Below are 24,602 nucleotides of genomic sequence, written 5' to 3'. Positions count from 1 at the left end.
GCCAAAGAAGTGATGTTTTTGAGTTGTGGTGTTGGAGAAGACTCTTGAGAGTCCCTTAGATAGCAAGAAGATCCAACCAGTCCATCCTAAAGGAAATCAGTCCTAAATATTCATTGGAAGGACTGATGCTGAAGCTGAAACTCCAATACTTTGGCCACCTGACGCGAAGAACAGACTCATTGGAAAAGACCCTGATGCTGGGAAAGATTGAAGGTGGGAGAAGGGGACGACAAACGATGAGATGGCTGGATGGCATCACCGACTCAATGGGCGTGAGTTTGGGAGGTATTCTCCTTCCTGAGTTCCCTCAGGGCTCACCAGCTCACATTGAAGGACTGGAGTGGCTGATGATTCATCATTGTTGATTGATTTGACAGGAAATAGTCCATTTCTCAGTTCCTTCTCTTGGTCCAAAATTTAGCCAGTGTTTGGGGAGACATTGTCCATTTCTTTGAACAGTTGACATTTGCAAATAAATATTAGAGACGTTTACTTTGCAAAATGTGGATTAAAATCAGAGGCGCCCAATGGGACCCAAGGGGGTCTGAGGAGTGAGTGCTTAATAGGTATTGGGTTTCCTTTGGGGGAGTGATTTCGGCAGTGTTCTGGTATTAGATAGAGGTGACGGTCCACAGCACTGTGAATGTGCCAAACGCCTCGGGATTGTATAGTTTATGATGGCTGCTTTCTTTTTTGTTGCGTTTTTTAAGCTTTGTTTGTTTCTGGCTGTGTTGAGTCTGCTGATGCAGCGCTTGTGTTTTCTCTAATCGCAGAGGGCCAGGGCTACTCTCTAGCTTCAGTGCCCAGGCTTCTCACGGCAGAGGTTCCTTTTGTTGCCAAGCACGGGCTTCGGTAGTTGAGTTGCCTGGGCATAGTTAATCTTCTCGGACCAGGGACTGAATCTGTGCCCCCTGCCCTGGCAGGTGGATTCCTGTCACTGGACCACCAGGGAAGCCCACAATGGATAATATCATGTTATGTGAATTTTACATCAAAACCAACCAATTAGCCAACAAACCAGAACCCCCAACCTGGAGTCTCTGGCTTCCAGAAAGTCCCCCAAACCCTGCTCAAATTTCCTCCAGGAAGCCTCTCCTCACGACCACATGCAAGCCCCTGCACCTCTTCCAGCACTTTCCATCTGTCTTCTTTATCTTCATAGCTCTCATTACTTCCTGGCATTAATTCATTTATTCACTACCTAGGCTTGGCACACAGTAGGTCCTTAGGGAATATTTGTAAAAATCAATGTTTATGAAAATAGTATCCATGACCCAATTATTGTCACCCTGCCGGGCAAAAAATCAGACATAGTGTACCACAGAGAAATCCCACCCAGGCAAGAAAAACCACAATCCACCCAAAAAAGGTCATTCAGGCTAGGAAGGGTGATGGGGGAGAGGCAAGGGAGTGGAGGTGCTGGAGCGCACAATTCTAAGCCCTCCCTGATTGTACTTTCCTCTTTTTTAAAAAAATTAATTTATTTGGCTGTGCCGAGTCCAGTTGGGGCCTATTGGATTTTTTAGTTGCAGCACCTGGGATCTAGTTCTTTGACCAGGGATCAAATCTGGGTCCCCTGCATTGGGAGTGCAGAATCTTAGCCCCTGGACCACCAGGGAAGTCTCATGTATTTTCCGCATGTCTGTCTTTATAAAGGGAAAATGAACTGTGTGTGTTTCATCACATAGAGTATGGGAGATGGGAGAAATTTTTCTAGAGTGGCTCCCCTTGGTTAAAGGGGAGGGAAAGAAGGTGTCTTTGGTGACAAGTTGGGGGACCCTGGCCCAAGGGAGGGACTGCTGGGTCTTGAGTGGCTGGACAGCGGGGCCCAGCAGGGGGCAGTGGCCAGAGGGAGAAGTGTCCCCCTCTCCCAGGGCTTGAGATGATGCCCACATTGGTCCCCACACACAAAACCCAAGCCCTGGGGCGCCTTGATTGTTTTTCCTGGTCCCTGGTCAGAGCTTACACTCTCTGCTTAGAGAGCTGCGTGGAGATAGCAGAGGAGTCTTTCCGTCGTGTGTCCTGTACTACCTGTTGGACAGCCAGACATCCTTCCCTTAGTTCAGCTGCTGCTGCTGCTAAGTCGCTTCAGTCGTGTCCGACTCTGTGCGACCCCATAGACGGCAGCCCACCAGGTTCCCCCGTCCCTGGGATTCTCCAGGCAAGAACACTGGAGTGGGTTGCCATTTCCTTCTCCAATGCATGACAGTGAAAAGTGAAAGTGAAGTCGCTCGGTTGTGTCCGACTCTTAGTGACCCCATGGACTGCAGCCCACCAGCCTCCTCCGTTCATGGGATTTTCCAGGCAAGAGTACTTAGTTCAACTAGATGTTCTGAATTAATCCCCCGCCCACACACACACAAAACAGGGAGGAATCAGGCTGAGGGTTAGGGCCCCATTGCCAGGCCGCCCTTTCCACCCTGTGTTCCCAGCCTCGTGGGCTTGTGTGAAAGTGGGGACAAAGACTTCCCTGCTGGCACAGTGGATAAGAATCTGCTTGTCAGTGCAGGGGATGCAGGTTCGATCCCTGGTCTGGGAGGATTCCACATGCCGCAGAGCAACTAAGTCCGGGAGCCACAACTACTGAAGCCTGAGTGCCCTAGGGCCTGTTCTGCAGCAAGAGAGGCCGCTGTAATGAGAAGCTCAGCGCAGTAACAGAGAGCAGCCCCAGCTCGCTGCAGCTAGAGGAAGCCTGGGCACCGCAATGAAGACTTAGGGCAACCAAAGGTTAATAAATAAAAGTTAAAAGAAAGAGGAAGGAAAAGTGGGGATGAGCACAGTCTTCCAAGTCGTCACATACAAACAGCGCTGAGTGCCCAGCGGCCTGTGTGTGGTAGGCGCTGTCAATTCCGGTAGCAGTTGTGGATCCTGCAGGTCTCAGAAGCCTCTGTGATTCAGCTCTGCTCTCTCCTGCCGATTCTTCCAATGCAGTGACATCAGTCCGATTACCTGGCCTCAGAACCCCCCCAGCCCTTCCCACCACCACACCTTTGCCCATGCAGTGCCCTTCACTTGGAATGCCCTTTCCCCTCCCTCCTTGCAAAACCGTGCTCAGTCTTTGAACCCACTCAGCACTTGCTCTTTAAATAGACAGGATGTCCCTGGTTTTGAGGTGACTCAATGCTTGTGACAATATACAGCCTTGACGTACTCCTTTTCCTATTTGGAACCAGTCTGTTGTTCCATGTCCAGTTCTAACTGTTGCTTCCTGACCTGCATATAGGTTTCTCAAGAGGCAGGTCAGGTGGCCTGGTATTCCCATCTCTTTCAGAATTTTCCACAGTTTATTGTGATCCACAGAGTCAAAGGCTTTGGCATAGTCAATAAAGCAGAAATAGATGTTTTTCTGGAACTTTCTTGCTTTTTTGATGATCCAGCGGATGTTGGGCTGGAAGAAGCACAAGCTGGAATCAAGATTGCCAGGAGAAATATCAATAACCTCAGATATGCAGATGACACCACCCTTATGGCAGAAAGTGAAGAGGAACTCAAAAGCCTCTTGATGAAAGTGAAAGAGGAGAGTGAAAAAGTTGGCTTAAAGCTCAACATTCAGAAAACTAAGATCATGGCATCTGGTCCCATCACTTCATGGCAAATAGATGGGGAAACAGTGGAAACAGTGTCAGACTTTGTTTTGGGGGGCTTCAAAATCACTGCAGATGGTGATTGCAGCCATGAAATTAAAAGACACTTACTCCTTGGAAGGAAAGTTATGACCAACCTAGATAGCATATTCAAAAGCAGAGACATTACTTTGCCAACAAATATCCATCTAGTCAAGGCTATGGTTTTTCCAGTAGTCATGTATGGATGTGAGAGTTGGACTGTGAAGAAGGCTGAGCGCCGAAGAATTGATGCTTTTGAACTGTGGTGTTGGAGAAGACTCTTGAGAGTCCCATGAACTGCAAGGAGATCCAACCAGTCCATTCTAAAGATCAGTCCTGGGTGTTCTTTGGAAGGAATGATGCTAAAGCTGAAACTCCAGTACTTTGGCCACCTCATACGAAGAGTTGACTCATTGGAAAAGACTCTGATGCTGGGAGGGATTGGGGGCAAGAGGAAAAGGGGATGACAGAGGATGAGATGGCTGGATGGCATCACCGACTCGATGGACGTGAGTTTGAGTGAACTCCGGGAGTTGGTGATGGACACGGAGGCCTGGCGTGCTGCAATTCATGGGGTCACAAAGAGTTGGACACGACTGAGCAACTGAACTGAACTGAACTGAACTGAATGCTTGTGAATTTTTTTTAAAGTCTTTATTGAATTTGTTACAATATTGCTTCTGTTTTTTATGTTTTGGTTTTTTGGCCCCAAGGCACATGATTCTTAGCTCCCTGACCAGGGATCAAACCCATAACCCCTGCATTGAAAGGCTGTCTTCCACCAGCTGCTGCTGCTGCTGCTGCTAAGTCGCTTCAGTCGTGTCCGACTCCGTGCAACCCCATAGACGGCAGCCCACCAGGCTCCCCTGTCCCTGGAATTCTCCAGGCAAGAACACTGGAGTGGGTTACCATTTCCTTCTCCAATGCATGAAAGTGAAAAGTGAAAGTGAAGATGCTCAGTCGTGTCCGACTCCTAGCGACCCCATGGACTGCAGCCTACCAGGCTCTTCAGTCCATGGGATTTTCCAGGCAAGAGTACTGGAGTGGGGTGCCATTGCCTTCTCCCACCAGCTAAGTCCCAGCAATTGTGAATTCTTGTGATGGGCTTATATGAGAGTGGTTAAGATAGCTGAGGACCCTAAATTTAGGGTTCCTATCCTAGTGTGCCATGACACCGCGATTCCTTTGCTTGTGAAAAGGGAGCAAGGAATACCCTTGGTCCCTGCCTCCGTGGGCCAACCAGAACTAGGGGAGGAGACCAGGCCAGGGGAGTTCAGTAGGCAAAGTGCAGGGCCCTGGAACAGTAGGGAGGGGACTCAGTCAAGGGTGAGCTGGTAGCAGCTCCGCGCCACGGTGCAACTCCATAAAGACACAAATAGGAGGCCTCGGGCCACCAGGACTGGGGGCTCCTGAACTGCAGCCTGCCTCCGACCTCCAAAAACAAGCTCCCTCTGTGAGCCAGCAGCCTTGGGATGAAGTCGATGGGTGACAAATAGCCTGCAGGAACCCGCAGTCTCCTCTCTGGCCTCCTCCTGGGCCTCCCGGCCTCCAGTAGGCTCTGCATACTGGGCAGGGCCAAGATGGAGCGCCCTTCTAATGCTTGAGGGTGCTGGGGAGCCGTGACCCTCCAGGGTGAGCCCAGGCAGGGTGTGGGGAGGAGCTGAGGCACAGCCACCAGGGTGGAGCTGAGGACTGAGGAGGGAGACTTGTCAGGACGAGAGGCCTGAGTGAACGTGGGTTTGGGCGTGAGAGGCATCAGGGGTTTTGGTCTCAGGGGCCTGGAGTGGATGAGGACGACGGCCTGACACCAAGAATGCTTTGGAGACATATGTCATCGAGAGAGGGACATCCAGGGAACTTATGGCCTAGGATTCTGGGATGCAAGTCCTTTCCCAGCCTGCAATCCCGCGAATCATGTGGGGCACAGTTGTTACTCAATAAACACTGGCTGGGAGACAGTGGAGAGAGCTATATACACAAGGAGGTCCAGGCCTGGGGGGAGTGCAGGGGAGGTTTATTCAGCATGCATTGAATCCTATTGGGTTGAGCCTGGGATGCCACTGGGGACAAATAGAGACCTGGGTCTATTATCACGGAGTAACAATTCAGTGCAGGAGATACTTGTGCGTGTGTGCTAAGTCACTTCAGTTGTGTCCGACTCTGCAACCCTATGGACCAGAGCCTGCCAGGCTTTTCTGTCCATGGAATTCTCCAGGCAAGAATACTAGAGTGGGTTGTCATTGCCTCCTCCAGAGGATCTTCCAGACCTAGGGATCGAGCTCGCGTCTCTTATGTCTCCTGCATCGGCAGGCGGGTTCTTTACCACTAGGGCCACCTGGGAAGCCCACAGAAGACATAGAGAAATAAATGTCTAAGTTTGAATGGAGCTATTGGAAAGAAAAGAATTAGCTCCATGAGAGCTTTATCAGGTGACTTAAGCTGGGCTGGGAGCTGGGGCAGGCTTTTGGAGGATGGTTGGCACTCAGGGATGGAGAACTCAGTGACAGAGGCAGGCACAGGAGAAGGTGTTTCTGACGAAGGGTGCTGCATGTGCAGAGGCCTAGGAGTGGGGATGAGGCAGATGTCAATGTGACCAGAGGGAGGCAGAGCGTGGCCTGAACTCTCCAGGCTGGGGCCATCAGGAGGGGCAAGACGGGGCAGGGTCTTGATGGGGAGCTTGGGTTTTATCCCTAGCGGGCTGGGGGTGCACAGGAGGATTTTGAGAAGCACCCTGCAGCAGAAGTAGGGAGGAGGAGGAGGAAGCAGGGCTTGGGGCCTCCCAGAAGAGACTGGGGCAGCTTGGGTGGGGGCATCAGGGTGGAGAGAAGTGGGCTGACTTGGGATGTCTTTGGGATAAGAAGATGTCCTAAAGTTGTCCCTCAGTCTCCATGGGGGCATTGGCTCCAGGATCCCCCTTGGATACCAAAATCTGTGGATGCTCAAGTCCCTTATATAATATGGTGTAGTATTTGCGTATGAGTCATGCATATCCTCCTGTACATTTTCAATCATCTCTAGATTACTTATAATCCCTAATACCATGTAAATGTTAATGGTTGTTGCTGGTACAAAATTTTACTTACTGGAACTTTCTGGAATTTTTTTTCTTGAATATTTTTGATCTGTGGTTGGAGGAATCCAAAGAAGCAGAACCATGGATACAGAGGGCTGACAGTATAAGACATCTTTGGGGATAAGGTGTCTGAAGGAGTCACTTGTTCTGAGGGAGAAGCTGCCATAGGCAAAGCCAAGGACCGAGGAGGGGATGGCCTTCTCTTCTGGGAGACAGCTCCACAGAGCCCATGGACTGGGGATTAAGGAGGCTGTTCCATGATGACGGTCTCTGAATGGTGGTCGTGAGCTTGTGCGGGTGCCTGTCCTCTGGGAGCAGGACAGAGCCGTGAGGAAGTGCCCAGGGCTTTGCTGAGAGCCAGTCTGTGCTATAGGGACCCCACAGTATGGGCCGGGGGAAGCTCAGCTGTCCAGCCTGACTGTGTGACAAGGGCAGGTGCACACCCTCTCTGGGTCTTACTCACTTCAGCTACACCAGTGGGCACTGACACCAGGCTCTAGGGCTGGGTGAGGGCTCGCTGGGATGAGATGTGAAGAGGAGCCGCTGATGAGGCGCCCTGTGTACCCCCTGCACCTGCTCAGCTCCCAGCACCGTTTCTCTGGCCATGGCTCTCTGCCTACCTGGGGGGCCAGCTGGAAGTGCCAGGCCACTGGTATCAGGTCAGCCCAGGCCACTGTGGTGTCAGCCTTGGAGTGGCGCTGCTCCGAGGTGTGGTCTAGGGCGTCTTGCGAGACTCTCAGTGGACACAAGCCCCAGTTGCCCGCAGCACTGTCTGCGCGATTCCATCCTCTGGCTCCTGCATCCTAGGTCTTCACCCCCCAGCAGCTCTTCCTGGGGTCACCTCCCAAGTAATCCAGGGACCCTCAAGTCCTTGTCTTAGAGTCAGTCTGTGGGGCCCCCAAACTGCCGCTGGGGCTTCCAAGGTGGCTCAGTGGTGAAGAATCCGCCTGCCAATGCAGGAGACGTGGGTTTGATCCCTGGGTCGGGAAGACCCCCTGGAGGAGGGCATGGCAACCCACTCCAGTATTCTTGCTGGAGAATCCCATGGACAGAGGAGCCTGGCACACTACAGTCCATGGGGTCGCAAAACAGTCAGCCATGACTTAGGATCTAAACAACAACAACAGCGCTACTGATGATGAAAGTGACTGAACTGAATGGACTGGATTTGCTCGTTCTACAGCCATTTAAAGAGAACCACCCCGCCCCCGGCCCCGCACTCCCCAACACCTGACCAGACCCTCCCCACCTCCGGGGTATTTGAACCTCCCAAGTTCAGTGTGACGATCTCCATGACATAGATCCAGAAATCAAACCCAAAGACTGTGATGGCCATGGCCAAGGGCCCGCAGGGCAGGAGAGACAGCAGCAGTGCAGGGCTCCAAACGTGGGCTTCCAAACCCAGCTCTTCCCAGTGGCTCAGTTTGTCTGGGGCTTGGGGTGTGAGTTGGGGTGAGGTATCTTTCTCGGGGGGACAGATTGAGGAGAGTCAGGCAGACTCCAGGCCAGGATTCAACTTCCAGAGTTGGCTGCTTGGCCCCTCCCCGCCACGTGCCCCGTGAAACTATAGGTTGAATGCACTCTCCTCCTCCGGAGCATGTCCTACTCACAGGAGGATCTGGGCTCGCTTCCCCCAGCCCACATACCGTCTTCAGCTTTCAGGCACCTGCCCCTCCCCACTCCAGCCACCCTCAACAATCTCGGCTTCAAAGGCGTATTCCAGGCTTTATGCCTTTGCTTGGGCAGTGTTCTCTAAGGGAACATCTGGGGTCTGCTGGAAACCAGCCATAGATGTTCCTAGATGTTCCTGCAGTAAGGGTGGAACCAGTCGGGAATGACTGAGTGGTTACTGCCTGCTTGCTAAGTCGCTTCAGTGGTGACCAACTCTTTGCAATTGTGTGGACTGTAGCCCGCCAGGCTCCTCTGTCCATGGGATTCTCCATGCAAGAATACTGGCGTGGGTTGCCATGCCCTCTTCCAGTGGATCTTCCCAACCCAGGGATCGAATCCATGTCTCTTACATCTACTGCATTGGCAGACAGGTTCTCTATCACTAGTGAGTAGCTACCAGCAGAGGGAAATCCTTGTTTCTGTTTGTTTGTTTTAGGCTTTTTTTGGCTACACCACACGGCACGTGGGATCTTAGTTCCCTAACCAGGGATCAAACCCGGTCTCCTTGTAGTGGAAGCACGGAGTCTTAACCATTGGACCACCAGGGAAGTCCCCAAACCCTCATTTGTAAACCACCTACTCTGTTCTGTCTCAAAGCCCAGGCTGGTAATTCCCCTTTGACCTGCCCAGTCTCACAAGCCCACCTTGCAGCTAAACAGATTCAGTGCTGACCCTGGGCTCCCCTCCACTTGCTGGCCTCTGCCTCAGCCATGACCCTCTCCAACCACCACTTGTTTCCACATCTCCTTACCTGGAAGAACTAAGTGAACAACTCCAAACATTTATTGAGTGCCGGCTGTATGCTGAGCACCCAGTGTGACTCCTCAAAGTTCTCTCAACAGCCCATCATGAATGGGTAAACAGAGCAGTCAAGGTCCTTGCCCAGCTGGGAAATGCGGGTCTAGGTTTGGAGGAGGGAGCTCAGTGTACAGAGAGGAAAACTGAGGTGTGCAGAAGTGAAGTGCACACCTAAGGTCACACATCAAGGACGTGCAGGCGTGGGTTTTGAGGTGACACTACTCCTGAGGCCACCGTACAGAGGGGCAAGGGGGGAGGCCTAGAGGTCAGTGAGCTGCCGGAGGACACCCAGATGCCAGCATTGAGGCTGCACTCCTGGGGGGCAGGGCTCCCCACAGGAGGGGTCAGCTGGGATGCACCTGTGCGCCCCTTGGAGGATGCGCTTAAAGGGGCTCGTGGGGCGAGGCTATTCAGAACAGCTGGATGGAGTCATGGAGTGAGGGAGGGGCAGATCGCTGCATTTCGTGGGCAGGGCTGGGCCCTCTGTTCTATGGAAGGGTATTAGTGTGCTGAATGGTTGCGGGCGAGATTCGGCAGAGCAGCTGCACATGGCTGTGCCTAGACTGTGCTGTCTGCTCTGGCAGCTCCAGCAAGAACCTGCAGGGCCACGTTGTCCAGGCACTGTGGTGGGGAAGGGGCTGCCACTTTAAGCTGCTCTTCAAGGAAGTGGGATCCCCACCCTCTGTCTGAGCCCCACTCCCCTTGGTCTCTCTAAGCCTCAGTTTCCAAGTCTGATGAAATATTTGCAACTTATATCACAGACAAAGGGTTAATATATACCTAATACAGAGTTCCCAGAAATAAAGAAGAAAGTCAACTACCTTATGTTTAAAAATGGACAAGAGATCCCATTAAAAATTACACTGGCCCTGAAAACATGCTCAACCTTGCTCTCATAAGAGAAATGGAAAGTTTTAATCTCAATTTCTCTTATCCTTCTCTATCCCTTCATCATTCCTATACCTGGACTGCAAGTGTGATGGCTGGAGCTGAGGCAGTCATCTTGAACCATGAGACATTAGGCATGGAGGCCACCAGGAAACAAGGCTGAATTCCAGAGGACTTTGTAGAGCAGTACCACACCGTCCCTGGACTATTTATCTCTGGACTTTTACAAGATAGAAAATAAATTTCCATTTTGTTTGGGGAAGAAAATATACAGAGATAGAAACACGACCTTACATCCTTGGTGAGGCTGTGAAGAAATAGGTACTTCTGTTCATTGCTGGTGGGAATGTAGCCTAGTATAATGGCATGGTGGAAGTATGCAGTAAATTTATGACTGTTCTGGGTTTTTGCTGCTGCACACACGCTTTCTCTGGTTGCAGCATTCACACTTTTCATTGTGGTGGCTCTTGTTGCAGAGCACAGGCTCTAGGCATGTGGGCTTCTGTAGTTGTGGTTCCCAGGCTTAGTTCCCCCATGGCACGTGGGGTCTTCCTGGCCCAGGGACCCAACCCCTGTCCCCTACACTGGTAGGCAGATTCTCAACCACTTGGCCACCAGGGACGTCCCATGTTCATCTATCCTTTGAACTAGCAACTCCACTTCTAGGAATTTTGTCCAAAGAGATGAGTGGGAAGTGCATGATAATAAAAGAAACTGGAAAGGACCTAGAGGGGATGAGGGGATGAACTATCGATGCACCCACCCAAAGGAATACATTGTAAAAAACAATAAGTAAAAGCTCTACATTACTGAAGTCATCTCCAAGGTATGTTATAAAGTGCAAAGGGCAAGGTAGAGAAAAGTGTGTGTATTGACAATAGGCTAACATTTATCTAAGGAGCATTATGAATGTATATTTACTTGCTTATAGCTAAAAAGGAAGAATAAACCTCAACACTTTAAAGGAAAACAAGATGAAAGGGACAAGCTAAAAGCTGATTTATCTGAGCTTATCTTGTTTTGTAAATGTGACTTTGGGAGCCTGTAAATGTCTTGCATGGTTACAAAACAAAATTAAATGAAAGAGAGAGGGAAAAAAAAACCCTTGAAATAAAAAAAAATATGAGACAAATGGGGAATCCCCTGACAGTCTAGTGGTTAAGACGTTGTGCTTTCATTGCCAAAGGCCTGAGTTCAATCCCTGGTCAGGGAACTAAGATTACACAAACTTGTGCAGGATGCCAAAAAAGCAAGACAGAGAAAGAGACAAATGAACTTAATTGTGGTTTTGAGTTGGGGGCTTAAGCACACAAACAGGAATTATTTCAGATGACTTTAGAACACAGTCATTTGAACACAGTATAACTACATAAAGCACATTCTCTAATGGGAAATCGTAATGTTAGTAACAATATTAATGTTGCTATTCTGAAACTATTATATATCTATTTTTAAATGAAGCAAATAAGTCATTTGGTGAATGTTAGAAACCAAGATTCTCAGTGTTAGAAGACAAATGTACAAATAGAGCAAAGAAGTAAAATCCTGCAATCCAAATAACTGAATTGGAAAATCAGTAAGAATACAGCATGTACTATCTCTTAAACAGAAAAAGCATGCTCTGGCTCTCTACACTGAAAAGGCCTAGAAACAGTGACCAGATTTGCAGCAGTGAGCACCCCTGATGCCAAATGTGGTCTCTAATTACCATTTCCTAAGAAAGAAGCCAGGGCTCCTGGAGGAATGGCTGATTCCCGAACTGGGCAGAGAATCCAGGAGCATCTTGTGAGTCCAGAAAGCAAGGATGCTTCTAAAGACCTGTGGGGAGGGACTTCCCTGGTGTTTCAGTGGTTAAGAACCCCACACTCCCAGCACAGGGGCCCAGATTCCATCTTGGGTCAAGGAACTAGATTCTGCAGGCAGCAATTAAGACAGACGCAGCCAAAAAAAAAAAAAAAAAAGAACTTTTGGTGTCTTTAGTGGAAAGAAGGGAGAAAAGAAGGGAAGGAAGGAGGAGAGGAGTGAGGAAGGGAGGGAGTTCCCTGGGTCTCCACTGAAAGGTGCTCAGGATCATCTCACTTTTCGACCAGCTGCACTCAGACACCTGACACTTGTCAGTATTCAGAAGCAGAGGGGTGTTTGGGCTGATTGTCCTGCAGGGCACAGAGCCAGCCTGGGCACCCCCTTGTCTCAGGAGCACCCTGGTTCTGCCCCTCCCCTCTCTATTTCTGGGTGAGCAAGGTAACCTCTCTGAACCTCGCCCCCCTGATGCCGTCCTTAGCTTGTACTGGAGAGGCCCAGTGAGGCATCTTTTGGAAGACCCCCCCACCCCACCGCTTAGTTCCCTTCTCAAGGCTGGGCAAATGGGAAGCCCCTGTGGGCTTCCCTTTCCTCTTCTGGGCGGCCATGAATCTCAAGGTTGAGGTGGGGGTGGGGTCCCTAAGGCCCAAATTCACCATCTACTCTCCAGTCTAGGGGCTCAATTAGAGCAGTGGGGGCCAGAGAGATGACATACCCCCTGAAGCAGTGGGGAGGGAGGCAGAGAGAAGTACCTGAAGCTCTGCCAATTAAGAGCCCAAGGAAAGCAAGGAGAGTAACTGTGGCTCTGCTCAGCTGATTAGACACCAGTTTTCCTGGTGCGTGCATGCTCAGTGGCTCAGTGGTGTCTGACTCTTTGCAACCATTTGGACTATAGCCTGCCAGGCTCCTCTGTCCAGGGGATTTTTCAGGCAAGAATACTGGAGTGGGTTGCCATTTCCTCCTCCAGGGGATCTTCCCAACCCAGGGATCGAACCCAAGTCTCCTGCGTCTCCTATATTGGCAGGTGGATTCTTTACCACTGAGCCACCTGGGAAGTTGGGCAACCCAACTGATTTCCCAGTGGCTCAATGGCAAAGAATCCACCTACAATGCAGGGAGATGGGTTCGATCTCTGGGTCAGGAAGATCCCCTAGAGAAGGAAATGGAAATCCACTCCAGTTTTCTTGCCTGGGAAATCCTATGACCTGAGGAGCCTGTTGGGGTCCACGGGGTCACAGAAGAGCTTGACACGACTTAGTGCCTAACAACAAGTGGCTCCCACGCTTTCCTGCTGGCCGGTCATCCCAGCAGAGAAAGGAGCTGATGTGCCTAGACTCTGTCCTGGTCCAAACAAGGCAGAGGAGAGCAGAGGAAGGCAAAATTATTTTCTCAGAGAAGACAACTGAGGCTCAGAATGCTGGGGTTGCCCCAGGGCACCAGGCCAGGCGAGTGCAGGGCTGGCCTGCACCTTCGCATCCTATTCCAGAGAGGCCCTTTCAGAGAGGCCCAGGGGCCATGGCTGAGATCATCTCCAAACCGGGGAGGGTGTAAACAGTCTACCCCATGGCTGGACCCGCAGAAGGGATTCCTGCGACTTCTGGCCCCTTAACCACTTTAGTCCATTCATTCATTCTACAAAGGTGTGTTGAGTTCTAACCATGTCATGGGCCCTGGACTGGGTGTGGGGGGCGGTACAAAAAAACATGAAGGGCCACATATAAATAAGAAGAGGTCACATGGTGATAGGCACTGGGAAGGAAATGGGAAGCAAGTGGAAGAGGGGACATTTGAAGTGAGAGCAGGAAGAGTAGGAGTCAGGAGCACTGAGATCAGGAGGAAAGACATTCCAGAGGAGGGCGCAGCATACGCAAAGGCCCTGAGGTGGAAAGAGATGGGAGTGTTTGAGGAACAGAGAGGGGTGGTGCTGAGCTGGAGCCAGGTGAGCAGGTGGGGGAGGGAGAAAGAGGAGGCCAAGGAGACAGGCAGGGCCTGAGGCTCCTTGGGGGGCTGCAGGGAGTAGGGTGATGGGAGACGCGGGGGAGCTGGGGAGTAACCTGATATGGTTTTTAAGTTCTAGAAAGCTCCCAGTGGCTGCTGTAGGGAGAAAGGACTTGGGGACAAGGGTGTCAGGAGGCATAGAGTAGAACTATGGGTCTGTTCAGTATTTGCTAGGCGCCAACTGTGGACCCTACGCCTCCTGGCTTCCTGACCATCCCCAGACCTGCTGGGGGAGAGATGATCTACCGGAGCAGGGGAAGAATTTGGCTGAAGGGAGGAATGTTCCAGGGCCTAAGGGAGGAGAGAAATCTAGGGAGACTCCTGGATATTTGGGTTCCTTAGAGCCTCTCCCTGATCTGTGGAGAAGGAGATGGCAACCCACTCTAGTATTCTCGTCTGGAGAATCCCATGGACAGAGGATCCCGGCCGGCCACCGTCCACAGGGTCGCAAAGAGTCCAACACGACTGAGCAACTGAGCAACTGATCAGGCACACTTCCTGATCTGGGGAGACTCGGGGGACAGCGAGCCTCTTTGAGGGTGGCCTGGGACCCTCACGCTCCCCTCTCCCAGGGGACCAAAGTGCTATATGTAAGCACGAACTTACATATAGTTCGTGAAGCATGAACTTCCCTTTGGCAAAGACATGCTGGACCTTCCGTACTAGGGCTACAGTCACAGTGCAGACAACCACCTTCCCCTCAGAAGAAGGCAGGAAAGGGAAAAAATGGAAAAGGTGGGGTCAGGGCAGACGGGAGGCAGAGTGAGATGTTTCGCCATCCCTGCAGGAAGGAAGCGATCTAGAGCGGGCCTGGGCCTCCCCACCCTGCTTCCGCTGGCAATCGCGCTAAATGAGTCATTCCATTTTGCTGACAAAACAGCTCGCTGGGCTGGCAAGCTGTTAGGACAGGCCCACAGGGGCCCTGGAGACTGCTCTGGGTTGAGTCAGAGGTTGCTGACTGTCCTATCCCTGGTTACCTGGGAAACCATTACATCTGAGAAGTAAACTCAGCAGATCGATGAGATGCACCAAAAACTGCATGCCCGCAGCCAGCATGGTCAATGGGATAGGCCCAATCCTTCTCCGTGACAACGCCTGACCGCATGCTACACAACCAACGCTTCAAAAGTTGAACGAGTGAATGAATGAATTGGGCTACAAAGTTTTGCCTCATTTGCCATGTTCACCTGACCTCTCGCCAACCGACTACCACTTCTTCAAACAGCTCGACAACATTTTGCAGGGAAAATGCTTCCACAACCAGCAGGATGCAGAAAGTGCTTTCCAAGAGTTTATTAAATCCCGAAGCATGGATTTTTCAGTTCGGTTCAATAGCTCAGTCGTGTCTGACTCTGTGAGACCCCATGGACTGCAGCACACCAGGCTTCCCTGTCCATCAACTCTCAGAGCTCACTCAAACTTGTGTCCATTGAGTTGGTGATGCCATCCAATCATCTCATCCTCTGCCATCCCCTTCTCCTCCTGCCTTCAATCTTTCCCAGCATCAGGGTCTTTTCCAATGAGTTCTTCACATCAGGTGGTCAAAGTATTGGAGTTTTAGCTTCAGCGTCAGTCCTTCCAATGAACATTCAGGACTAATTTCCTTTAGGATTGACTGGTTGGATCTCTCCAACACCACAGTTCAAAAGCATCAATTCTTCAGTGCTCAGCTCTCTTTATAGTCCAACTCACATCCATACATGACTACTGGAAAAACCATAGCTTCGACTAGATGGACCTTTGTTGGCAAAATAGTGTCTCTGCTTTTGAATATGCTGTCTAGCTTGGTCATATCTTTTCTTCCAAGAAGCAACCATCTCTTAATTTCATGGCTGCAGTCACCATCTGCAGTGATTTTGGAGCCCAGGAAAATAAAGTCTCTCAGTGTTTCCACTGTTTCCCCATCTATTTGCCATGAAGTGATGGGACCAGATGCCATGATCTTAGTTTTCTGAATGTTGAGCTTTAAGCCAACTTTTTCACTCTCCTCTTTCACTTTCATCAAGAGTCTCTTTAGTTTTTCTTCGTTTTCTGCCATAAGGGTGGTGTCATCTGCATATCTGAGGTTATTGATATTTCTCTCAGCAATCTTGATTCCAGCTTGTGCTTCATCCAGCCTTGCATTTCACATGATGTTCTCTGCATATAAGTTAAATAAACAGGGTGACAATATACAGCCTTGATGTACTCCTTTCCCAATTTGGAACCAGTTCATTGTTCCATGTCTGGTTCTAACTGTTGCTTCTTGACCTGCATACAGATTTCTCAGGAGGCAGGTCAGGTGGTCTGGTATTTCCATCTCTTGAAGAATTTTCCACAGTTTGTGGTGATCCTCACAGTCAAAGGCTCTGGTGTAGTCAGTAAAGCAGAAGTAGAAGTTTCTCTGGTTCTCTCTTGCTTTTTTGATGATCCTACAGATGTTGGCAATTTGATCTCTGGCTCCTCTGCCTTTTCTAAATCCACCTTGAACATCTGGAACTTCACAGTTCATGCTGTTGAAGGCTGGCTTGGAGAATTTTGAGCATTACTTTGACAGCATGTGAGATGAGTGAAATTAGTGCAGTAGTTTGAACATTCTTTGGCATTGCCTTTCTTTGGGATTGGAATGAAAACTGACCTTTTTCAGTCTTGTGGCCACTGTTGAGTTTTCCAAATTTGCTGACATATTGTGTGCAGCACTTTCATGGCATCATCTTTTAGGATTTGAAATAGCTCAACTGGAATTCCATCACCTCCACTAGCTTTGTTCATGGTGATGCTTTCTAAGGCCCACTTGACTTCGCATTCCAGGATGTCTGGCTCTAGGTGAGTGATCACACCATTGTGGTTATCTGGGTCATGAAGATCTTTTTTGTATAGTTCTTCTGCATATTCTTGCCACCTCTTAGTATCATTGAATCCCAAAGCATGGATTTTTATGCTACAGGAATAAACAAACTTATTTCTTGTTGACAAAAATGTGCTGATTGTAATTTTTCCTATTTTGATTAATAAAATGTGTTTGAGCCTAGTTGCTGCTAAGTCGCTTCAGTCGTGTCCGACTCTGTGCGACCCCATAGACGGCAGCCAACCAGGCTCCCCCATCCCTGGGATTCTCCAGGCAAAAACACTGGAGTGGGTTGCCATTTCCTTCTCCAATGCATGCAAGTGAAAAGTGAAAATGAAGTCGCTCAGTCTTGCCTGACCCTTAGCGACCCCATGGACTGCAGCCCACAAGGCTCCTCCATCCATGGGAGTTTCCAGGCAAGAGTACTGGAGTGGGGTGCCATTGCCTTCTCCATTGAGCCTAGTAATGATGATTTAAAATTCAGGGTCTGAAACCACGGCTACTTTTGCACCAATCTAATAACTGCATGTGAATCTAGAATAACTTTAGAAATAAAAAAATCTAATAACGATAACTAAAAGGACCTACTGTATAGCACAGGGAACTATACTCAATACTTTTAATAACCTGTAAGGGAAAAGAAACTGAAAAAAAATACATGTATTTTATATATATATATATATATATATATATATATATACACACACACACACATATATATGTATATATAACTTCCCAGGGCTTCCCTTGTGGCTCAGCTGGTAAAGAATCCACCTGCAATGTGGGAGACCTGGGTTTGATCCCTGGATTGGGAAGATCCCGTGGAGTAGGAAATGGTAACCCACTCCAGTATTCTTGCCTGGAGAATCCCTATGGACAGAGGAGCCTGGCGGTCTACAGTCCACGGGGTCACAAAGGGTCAGACACGACTGAGCGTCGAAGCACAGCACGTATGTGTATCTGAATCACTGTGCCATATACCTGAAACTAACACAGCATTGTAAGTCAACAGCACTTCAGTTTTTAAAAAAAGAAAAAAATAACTTGACGATGAAACCCCCAAAAAAATGTTTAATGAAAGGGAGAAAAAAGACTCAGAATGCTGAGAAATTAAGATCAAGGCATAATGAAAATAATGGAAAACAATAAAATTATTTTTTAAAGTGGGGGACAACCTCTATGAAGATAGTAGAATGCATACAGCTATTTGGGACATGTTGTACTGGGAAGGGCACCAGGGGACTTGCCACGTTAACTTGGGTGGTGGTTACCTGGGTGTGCCCACGTCAAAATTTAACTAAAACCCACACCTAAAATCAATGCACTTTATGCATGTTCCTGGGTGTAAGCCATACTGCAATAATAAAGAAAAAAGAAAATATATAAATCCACGTTTCACAAAAAATTTGAAAAAATTACAAAAAATGTCAATGGGGAATTAAAGTGGTCTCCCATTGAAGGAAAAAAAAAAGATTTATGTTTCGATGTGCACATATATTCACATCAGAGTGTGTGAACAAGACAATTTTCAGATTAATATGCAGAGTAGAATTGAATTTCTGTAAAAATAACATACACTATAATAAGAATATATTGTAATATATTATAATAAGAATATATATCATAATATATAAGTAAAATAATTATATATATATAATTTCTGCATCTGTATATAGGTATAAACTACCTGAATGGACACTTATATAGCTGCTCTCAAAAGGGCACAGTGGGGCTTCTCTTTTTACTGAACAGGACTCTGTAAATTTGAATCTTTCCTACTGAGAGTATCATATTTTTGTATTTAAAATAAAATAACAAAAGGAAAACAATTTAAGAATTCGCTTTTTTCCTAATCACTTGACCAATCTATGTAATGGATCAAGTCTGGACCCTGGACAAGTCACCTTTCCCTTTCCAGGTCCCAGTTTCCTCCTCTGCAAAATGGAGAGAAATGTTCATAACAGCCACTGAGAGGGCAGACTCAGCCGTTTTAGCCCAGGCCCCAACCTCTGGGTGGGACAAGCTCTGCGGTGCTGCTCACACTGCGGTATTCCCCGTGGGACCAGGCCGAGGCTGGACGTCGGCTCTTCTCTTGCCCTAACTTGTTTTCAGCTGGGCTTTGCTGGGTGGGGCTGCCGGCCTGTCCCTTCCTATTAGCTGTTGCCTCTTTTGTGTGTGTGTGTATTTTTGTGTATATGGTATGCACATCTTATCTTTGTAAGCAGAGGAAAGAAATATAAAAATCAAGTTGTAAACGATGTTCTGGGGAAAACAAGTGAGTTATCTCGATCATCACCGTGCCTTAGAAGCACAGTGACCACCCTCCCTGTTGTAGAGATAAGAGACGGACGGTCGTCCCCGGTGGTCCGGAAGCTGGGAGTCCGCCTGCCACTGCAGGGGATGCAGGTTTGATCCCTGGTTCGGGAAGCTCCTGCAGGCTGTGGCACGGCTAAGCCTGTCCCCACAACTACTGGAGCCTGGGTCCCTGTTCTCTGCAACTAGAGAGAGCCTGTGCACGGCAACAGAGGCCCAGCGCAGCCGGAAATACATTTCTCTAAAAAAAGAAAGAAAACGGAGGCCTAGAGAGGCGAAGCTACTTGTCTAAAGTCACACAGTCAGTGCACAGAGTTGGATTTGAACCTGAACTGTCAGAGTCCAGAGTCTTTGCTCATAAGCCTTTGCTGTTTTTCATCTCCTGCGCATTCAATAGTATGAATAAACCATAGAAATGGAGTTAACGAGGCTCATGTCTAGATGAAGGAATGAAAAGAAACTGTTCTGCCTTGGGTTTGACACGAAGTGTTGTTGTGTACTAAGAAAAATAAATACTTGAAAATAGTAAGAGTCCTGGTTTTGTAAATGAGAGGTAATTTCTGCTTATTTCTTCTTCTCCTTAGCTCGTCAGTTGATGATTCTCCAGGAGACTCACATTACTTAGATAATAACAAAAATATAAAAAGGCCATTTTTTAAATGCTGGGAGGCAGTGCATGAAATGCCAGGAGAGGTTTTCTCTGAGCGGAGTGATTGTGGGAGAGATCGTGTCTTTTTTTGTTTGTTTTCTTTTCTGCTTCTTTAATTCTCCATCTGGTAACTGCTCCACCTTTTTATAATTAGGAGAAAATGACCGTATAAAACCCTAGGGTGGGGCTGTCATTCCAGGTGTTGCCTCTGGCAGGGACTGGCCCTGAAGGTGCCTCTCAGCCTCCTGCCAGTTTGATTTCAGGGTTGTGAGGAGATGGGTGTAGGTGGGGGTGGTGGGCTATGCATTTTCTCAGAGGCACCAGAACTGTCAACCCTCAAGCAGAAATCCTTTCTTGGAGACTTCCCTGGTGGTCCAGTGGCTATGACTTTGCACTCCCCATGCAGGAGGCCGGGTTCCATCTGTGGTCAGGAAATGAGATCCCGCCTGCCTCAACTAAAGATCCTGCCCGTTGCAACAAAGATTGAAGATCCCACGGGTCACAACTAATACCCAGCCAAATAAATCAATCTTTTTTAAAAAAAGAAATCTTCTCTTGGAGGCTTAATAAATGGAGATCGGACTCTCCTCTGGTGTTGGGGGTGAAGATGAAATGAAGAGATTCAAGGAAGGGGATGGTCCCACCTAGCCCAGGCCTGCAGTCAAGGATTCAAATTCAAAGCCCTAAACCTTCCTGAACTGCTGTTTTCGGGCTTTCCAGGTGGTTCAGTGGTAAAAGAAACCACCTGCCAATGCAGGAAATGTGATGGGTTCAATCCCTGGGTCAGGAAGATCCCCTGGAGAAGGAAATGGCAACTCACTCCAGTATTCTTGCCTGGAAAATCCCATGGACAGAGGAGGCTGGTGGGCTACAGTTCATGGGGTCACAAAAGAATCAGACATGACTGAGCGACCAGACAACAAAAACAGGAATGAGGAGTAAGCATGCAGTAGGTGTCCTATTATTGCTCCCAGAGGCACTGAGATGATGCTGATCTTCATTGAGGCATAAGTTTCTTATAAGAGAAGCTTTCGTCTAGTCTTTAGTCTTGCAGGATGCTGACGTGCTAGTCTCGGGAGGGAGCATTATCAGGCTGAACTTGAGGAACACTGTCCACTGCTCCTGCAGGAGGTGCTTCCCTCTGAGGTCACTCTGCAGGTAGGGGCCCCTGAGCAGTGTCCCTGCTGCCTCTGTGCGCCCACCTGCTCAGTTTCCCATGCTTGCTCAGCGCCCTCGAACTCATGCTCTTGCAAATTCCCTGTCAGGGTCACTGCCATGTCCTCCCCCACTGCTGGACTCCTGTCCAGTCATCAGCATCGCCCTCTCTTCCAGGAAGCCTTCTTTAACGGCCCCCAGCAGGGCCCAGCTCCCTGGTCTGGGGTCCTGCAGCCACAATTCCTCTTTCCAACCCAGCCCTGACCCCATGGGGGTGGGGGAATCTGTGTTTGCCTTTGCTCCCCAGCCTGGGGGGCTGTTGAGTCCAGCATCACTTAGTGTGGGGCAATGCACAGTGTGGCATCGTAATGTATATAAACAAATGATGTGGACATGAACAAAGTACCCTCAGCCTCCTGGAACTCCTTTCTCTTTCAAGAGAAGTTCAGAATATTCATTTGTTCCAGCTCAGTTCAGAATGCTGGTGGCTAGTAATTTGGCAGTCAGAAGTGGCAGGTTTAGGAACTTTCCTGACAGTCCAATGGTTAGAGCCTTGTGCTTTCACTGCCAGGGACCTGGGTTCAATCCCTGGCCAGGGAACTAAGATTCCACAGCCGCACAGAGAAGCCATAAAAAAAAAAAAAATGTGGAAGGTTTGAAGGGAAATCAGCATGCAGGAACCCTGTGACCCTGACTGCCAGGGACCGTCTGGAGGGAAGGCCAGATGGCAGGGGGTATCAGGGACTCTCAAATGCCCCTGCCCTGTCACTCCTCGAGAAGTGGTTGTGACGCTTTGGCACAGTAATGCACAGCTCAGTGACATTTTTATTTCTGGGGAAAACTGGAAGCAGCCCCCAGACCTACCCCAAAAGGGCTCTTTAAGTGTGTAGATGCTGAACCATGGTGTGATGAGGGAGGGGCCGGGACCAGAACCCATGCCAGCAACTCCACTCCTGAGGCTTGACCCACAGAAATATGACACAGATGTTCCCAGCAGCACCATTCCTAGTCACCCCAATGGGAAACCACCCAAATACCCATCCACCAAAGGATGGAGACACTGTGCTTGAGGCCTGCTGTGGAATACTGTTGTGCTGTGCTCAGTCTTGTCCCACTCTTTGCAACCCTGTGGACTTCAGCCTGCCAGGCTCCTCTGTCCATGGAATTTTTCAGGCAAGAGTACTGGCGTGGGTTGCCATTTCCTACTCCAGGGGATCTTCCCGACCCAGGGATCAAACTTGCATCTCTTGTGTCTCCTGCATTGGTAGGCGGATTCTTTACCACTGCACCACCCGGGAAGACCTGGAATACTATACAGTCACAAAAAAGAGTCTACCATCAACTTACCACCACATCTGCTGAATCAGTTCTCCTTCCATTTATGAGATTCTGCCACAGGCAAAACTATTCTGTGTGTGAAAATTGATCAGTGTGACAACCAACTTAAAATTAATGGACCAAAATCACACAATCACTTCAATCAATGCAGAAAAAGCATTTGACAAAATCCAACACCCTTTCACAGTAGAAACATTCAACAGACTATGAATAGAAGGGGACTTCCTCAACAGAATAAAGACCATGTTTGAAAACCCCACAAGTCACACCACATTCACTGCTGACAAACTAAAGCCTTTCTTTTAATACCGGGAATAAGACAAGTGTCAGTCAATGTGGGCAGCGATAATGCAGGGCCACAGACTGGTGGCTCACAAACAGCTGAAGCGTGTCTCCCCCAGTCTGCAGGCTGGGAGTCTGAGATCAGTGTGCAGTGTGGTCAGGCTCTGGTGAGGGCCCTCTTCTGGGCTGTGCATGGGTGCTTTCTGGTTGTGTCCTCACAGGCTGCAAGGAGGGTAAGAGAGCTCTCTGGGGTCTCTCTATAAAAGCATGAATCCCACTTATGAGGGCTCTTCTCTCATGACCAAATCACTTCCCAAAAGTCTTACCTCCTAACAGCATCACATTGGTCGTTAAGACATCAATATATGAATTTGGGGGTAGGTACACTCAGTCTGTAACGACAAGGATGTTTGCTTTCACCAATTGAATTCAGTTTAGCCCTAGAATGCCTAGCCAGAACAATTAGACAAGCAACAGAAATAAAAGACAGCAAAATTGGAAAGGAAGAAGTAAAATGATCTCTTTTTGCAAGCGGCAAGATCTTATATGTAGAAAACCCTATAAAGACCCCACACATGCCAAACAACAAAAAACCCTCTTAGAACTAATAAACAAATTCAGCAAAGCAGCAGAATACAAAATTAACATGCAAAAATCAGTTGTGTTTGTATACACTAATGATGAAGAATCCAAAAAGAAAATTAAGAAAACAATTCTACTTACAACAGCATCAGAAAGAATAAAATACTTAGGAATATACTTAACAAGGAAAGGGAAGTCTTGTGCACTAAAAACTACAAAATGTTGCCAAAAGAAATTAAAGAAGGTATAAGCAGAAAGACATCTGAGTTTATAGATTGAAAACTTAATATTGTTAAGATGAAAATGCTATCCAAAGGAATCTACAGATTCAATGCTACTCATATAAAAATTGCAATGACCTTTTTTGCAGAAATAGAAAAATCTATTCTAAAATGTATATGGAATCTTGGGACTTCCCTGGTGATCCATTGGCTAAAACTCTGCATTTCCACTGCTGAGGGAATGGTTTCAATTCCTGGTTGGTAAAAAGAAGATCGATCCCACGTGCCACATGGCATGGCCAAAAATTTTAAAATTTTATATGGAATCTCAAGGACCTTGCATAGCCAAAACAATTTTGAAAAACAAAGTCAGAGGACTCACACTTCCTGTTTTCAAAACTTCTTACAAAGCTTCAATAATCAGAATAGTGTGGCACTGGTACAAAAACAAATAGATCAATGGAACAAAGATCCCAGAAATAAACCCTCAAAGACATGGTAAAATAATTTTTTGTAGAGATGTTAAGGTCATTCAATGGGGTAAAGGACAGGTTTTCTTTTTTTCAACGAAACAGCTGGTTCTGGAAAAATTGGATCTCCACAGGCAAAAGAATGAAGGTGGAACCTTACCTAACACCATGCACACAAATGAAGTCAAAATGGATCAGAGACCTGAATGGAAGAAGGAAAAAAGGAAAACATCAGGCAAAATCCTTGGATATGACTCCAAAAAACACAGCTAACAAAAGAAAAAATATATTAAACATATATAAAATGAAATTCATGGAAATTAAAAACTTTTGTGCACCAAAGGAAACAATCAAGAGAGTAAAAAGGCAATATAAAATTATATATGTATATAATATATATATAATCCCCTGGAGGAGGGCATGGCAACCCAGTCCAATATTCTTTCCTGGAGAATCCCATGGACAGAGGAGCCTGGCAGGTTACGGTCCATAGGGTCGCACAGAGTTGGACATGACTGAAGTTTGTTGCAGGAAGGAGGACCCCTTCCAGGGCCTGAAACTGGGCTCTTGTCTAACACTCGGAAATGAATTGTCCGAGGAGACACATGTGCTGACAAAGCAAGGGATTTTATTGGGAAAGGGCACCCGGGTGGAGAGCAGTAGGGTAAGGGAACCCAGGAGAACTGCTCTGCTGCGTGGCTCGCAGCCTTGGATTTTATGGTAATGGAATTAGTTTCTGCGTGGTCTTTGGCCAATCATTCTAATTCAGAGTCTTTCCTGGTGGCGCACACATCGCTCAGCCAAGATGGATGCTAGCGAGAGGGATTCTGGGAAGTGGACAGACACGCAGTGTCTCCTTTCGACCTTTCCTGAACTCTTCCGGTTGGTGGTGGCTTATTAGTTCCCTATTCCTTATCAGGATCTCCTGTCAT

General features: G+C 48.2%; 1 long non-coding RNA gene across 1 annotated transcript; it reads right to left on the bottom strand.

Annotated features, from left to right (window-relative positions):
- Positions 1-22,407: 22,407 nt before the first annotated feature.
- LOC129641907 (uncharacterized) lies at positions 22,408-24,354 on the bottom strand. The gene is made up of 3 exons (XR_008709502.1): positions 23,831-24,354; positions 22,724-22,789; positions 22,408-22,619 (listed from the first exon to the last, which is right to left on the bottom strand). It is a non-coding gene; the product is annotated as an uncharacterized LOC129641907 (long non-coding RNA).
- Positions 24,355-24,602: the final 248 nt, after the last annotated feature.

Source organism: Bubalus kerabau, chromosome 1 (assembly GCF_029407905.1).
Source record: "Bubalus kerabau isolate K-KA32 ecotype Philippines breed swamp buffalo chromosome 1, PCC_UOA_SB_1v2, whole genome shotgun sequence".
In the NCBI taxonomy this organism is placed as follows: Eukaryota; Metazoa; Chordata; class Mammalia; order Artiodactyla; family Bovidae; genus Bubalus; species Bubalus kerabau.
The sequence above is the reverse complement of the archived record's forward strand: the minus strand, read 5'-3'. Positions and strand labels throughout refer to the sequence as shown.